The following is a 4432-nucleotide window of genomic DNA, read 5'->3' as shown; positions in this document are numbered from 1 at the left end:
AAAATTCTTAAATCCTTGTCGATCCAAGCCAATCAGTATTCCAAGTCCAATTCAATTATGTAGTCAGTAAATGTGTTGTTAACAAAACAAAAAATAGATTAAGTAATAGCTAAGCATCGAAATTACTGATCACTACGAACAAGTGCTTGTCTTGCATAATCATAATCAGAATAACGGACGGTGAGTAGACGAGATAGAGATGATACATATAAGGCAAAACCTAGAGTTGTCAGCGTCGAAGATCTACTAAGATTCTTCAAAGTACAGCTTTTCGTTAAGTATTTTGTTCCAAATCATTCATCATTCAAGGAAATCAAGCAGAGAGGCATAGGCACTCATCATCTTTTTAGTGGCTCTACTTCCTTGCAGAATGAAGGCACACAAATATGTAGTTTTACAGTTTTAGCCCTGAACTAACCCTTGACAGCATCATACACACCTATCCTGCAGTACAACCCCTAACAACAACACAATCTTCAGAGCCACTACAATCTGCAACTTCAAACAACCATTCTACCACAAACCATCTCATTCCCTGAACTTAACAGCATCAGCACCTGTAACTCTAAATACCAGCATCAGCTTCAGCCATCTATAATACCACTTCTTTTCATCAGCTTCTCAAACCACCATTTTACAGCTTCGAACTCCACAACTGCAGCTCCAGTTCCCTGCAATGTTCTTCTAATCGGCTTTAATAACAACGTCAGTTCTACCATTTCCAACCATATTGTAGCGCCCCCAAAGCTAGCAGCTGACTAATCCAAGAGATTAACTAAATAAGAGACACTAAAAATCTAAATCATTTACTTAAACATTCAATTAAGAAATCTACTACAAAACTTAACCCCAAAACTTGGCCCTCTCAGAAATATATATACAAGAACTCCTGTCAAATGATACATATATAATAGTCATTTGGTTTACAAATATAATATGCAACATAATAAACATATCCGAAGTTAACCATCTAACGAACTTAACGCTTGAAGCTTTCGCTGCTCAACTGTGATATGTCTCTGAAACTGAAAGTAGGAATGGGTGAGCACATCATCCTTAAAAGGAGTGCCCCGCAGGAATAACATTTAACTTTCATGCAATCATTGGAAATGATTTGAAAACAATTCATGTTTTCCCTAAATACTAAAACGCAACCAATTTCACATAGGTAAACAATCATGTATATGGAACTAACTCCTTCCAAACAATATATAATATGGTGACTCGTCCCGCACCTAGATAGTTATATGGTGAACTCTTCCCGCACCTATTAAGCATAGCTCGAAAGTGAGTAGTATAAATGAAAGAGCAGTATCCTATATACCACAGATGGAAATTCTCATTTCCAAACAATCAAATGAAAATTCTTATTTCCAAAAAAATTCATGCAGACAAACAAAGCATTACAATTCCTTTCCAATCAATGAAAAGATTAAAAGAAATCAACAGCACTTTAGGAATTTTAAATAAAACAATGCATGGAATACACAATCAGATAATGCATGAATTTGTTAAACTTAAACTTTGGTAAAAGAAAACAACGATAGCCACAAAAGAGTTAAAAGTATTCCCACCTATTTTGATGACAAGCCACGCCTACCTCGAGATCCATGATCCACTAATTCATCATTTGAATCGATCGTTGTTAATATAGACTAACTGTTAATCACACAAGAAGTCTAAGAATCTAGCCAAAATGCCTCACACAAGAATCATACAATTCTATCTAATGGTTCTAAGCCCATTTATGATTCTACACCTTTTCATTCTCTATCTTTAGCATATCTAAAGGTATACTAATTCAATTAGATTGTTTCTATAATTCATTACATAAGTCCTATGAATATTTACAACTTTGTAGAGGAAGCCAAAGGCTAATTAAGACCACAAAGGTCCAAATATCAAATAAAGAAACTAACTCTAAGCCCAAGTCAACTAAATTCGGCCCACTACACAAGGCCTGGCTAACTTGGTCAACCAACAATCTCTAACGGTCAATGGGATACAACTAACGGTCAACGTCCAAAGTCAGGTCAAGGTCAACTGAGTCAAACCGATTCAACTCAGTTAGGTCAGCTAAGTCAGATAATCTCAAGGCATGAGCCTTTGCTCAGCCCAAAATAATTGCAACATCATCTCTCACTAATCTATTTCAACATGCATCTTAGTTCAACTTCAACATACTCTTGTTTACATAGTTACTCAAATTCTATTTCTACAGCATTATCATAACACATTCATTCAAAGCAACGATTCATAACTCATTTACAAAATTAAACTCAGTTTACCTGCAATTGCAGATACAAGCTTCTACTAAAAGGATTCAACTCAACTCTTTCCTGGAACTGACAATTTTGTTCTCAATTACTCATACATAATCACTCCACTCTTAACAGCAATATCATCATTAACTCAAGCATACCATATCATTCACCATACTAACCACAATCTGTAACCTCCCCTGTATCAATCTTCCTTATAATAAGGATCTGCATTACTTAACTCATCATATTCATACCAATTAACCAAATTACATCTGAAACACCACTTCCACTGCATACCACCATCTCCATTATGTTCTATTTATCTCAGTCACATCCATTGTGAACTAAACTCGGCAACATCACAAGTTACAGCCACTTCACATATACAACTGCAATCCATAGCCTTCCCAGTTCCAGCACCCATGCATTCAATTCAGGAAGAACTTCACATTCCAGTCACATATACAAACCTATTCTACAACAACAGTTCCATTTCAACCATACCAACTATCCAGAAAACACATTCAAACCCTGTACTCATCTTTACCATTTAATGCTACAGCCACAACTAAAAACCATGACCACTACCAATTCAATTATACTACAGATACACCCATCCAACTATCCATCCCCTTTCTAGTATCTACAACACCAATAGTTCCATCTGCAGTGTCACAATCTCAGTTTCAGAACATATTCATCAACACAGCAGTCCTTCATCACTCAATAATATTACCTCCTTTCCTTTTCCAACTGGTTCACATCAATACCAGTTTCAAAACTCAACTCCACATTCATATTGATTCTTAATAACACCCTTTACAAATCTAATATCAATCGCCCATAAACAAACAATGAATTGATTAACCATACTGAATTAACTTAGAGAAAAAATTACTTCAGGATGATCCAGGTCGAGCAATTTAATACAATTCTGCTTACTTTAACTCTATTCAGTTCCTCAACAGTTCATCTCAATTTCAGAACACCAATACCATAAACCCCAATTTATTTCTCAATCCTCTTTAGAACCCTAACTCACTGATATTTCAACAGAACTACCTCACATCTTTAATTCAAACCCATCTTCTATTTCTCTCAACATCATCTTCTTCATCTTCAATTTCATCTTCCGTAGCTTCTCTGAGATCGAGACTCAAGAACCCTAATTCTCAAATTCACAATTAAATTGAAATTAAAGCTCCAACATCTAATTAACTCCACCCCGTTCCTCAATCAATGAAAAACCAACTTCAATCCTTCTTAAACATCACTAAATCGAACTTCCAGTTCATCTTGAGAAACCCTAGTTCTTCAATTCATCACCAAATCCACTTCAACACTTTAATTAAACATCAACCCGTGATTCTTCATCAAGCCATAGCTCTGTATCTTATCTTCTAAATCTTCAAAGCAATAATCGAATCTATAATCCTAATTTTGATCTTCCCAGATTCGAACCCTAACTGTTCTTCATCATAATTCACAGCTACAACATCCCCTTCATCATCTAATCATCATCATCAAACGATTCTCTCAAATCACTTTCACAAACAACTCTCAAATCACTCACAGAAGGAGAAGAATAAGAGAAAAGAAGAAACAGAAGGAAGAAGAAGAAATGAGGAAGAAGAAAGATAAAGAAATAAAAGGAAATGATTTTCTTCGATCGGTTTTGGGAGATAAGACCAAGGAAGGTACTAAGGAACCCACGAGATTTGATAAGGGAAGCCAAAACGGTTTATCCAGCAAAAAGACTAATTTTCCATTCATAGTAATCCATTGATATCTGCTTCGTCCGGCCGAATGACACGTTCGAGAAGTCCAATTCGCATAACTCTTCGATTTCTATCTAATGGTACTAGTTTCATATCTAAATCATTGTTAGATTAATTTCTATTAACTAACGTTCGTGTTAAACTAATCGAGTAATTATTGACTAAGACGTCTCTTGACTAATCTAATAACGTTGACGAGCTTGAGGGTCCTTACACATATTCATTCCTTCCCTATACAACATCCATTTGCAATTTCTACCTCAGCTCAGGCCACCTACAATCCACCAGCACCTGCTCTGGCAGCAACACTAACTAAGGATAGCTAACTATACCACCAGTTCCTTCTCCATCTCAGTTTGTAACATTTGACTGCAACAACATCCAACCTCC

The 4432-nt window shown here is 35.9% G+C and overlaps 1 long non-coding RNA gene across 1 annotated transcript; it reads right to left on the bottom strand.

Moving 5' to 3' along the window:
• Window positions 1-268: 268 nt before the first annotated feature.
• LOC113289895 lies at window positions 269-3920 on the bottom strand. Its single transcript, XR_003331223.1, has 2 exons — window positions 2289-3920; window positions 269-758 (listed from the first exon to the last, which is right to left on the bottom strand). It is a non-coding gene; the product is annotated as an uncharacterized LOC113289895 (long non-coding RNA).
• Between the last annotated feature and the right edge of the window lie 512 nt (window positions 3921-4432).

This window comes from Papaver somniferum, chromosome 6 (assembly GCF_003573695.1).
Source record: "Papaver somniferum cultivar HN1 chromosome 6, ASM357369v1, whole genome shotgun sequence".
Taxonomy (NCBI): domain Eukaryota; kingdom Viridiplantae; phylum Streptophyta; class Magnoliopsida; order Ranunculales; family Papaveraceae; genus Papaver; species Papaver somniferum.
This window is presented reverse-complemented; position numbering and strand designations above follow the sequence as displayed.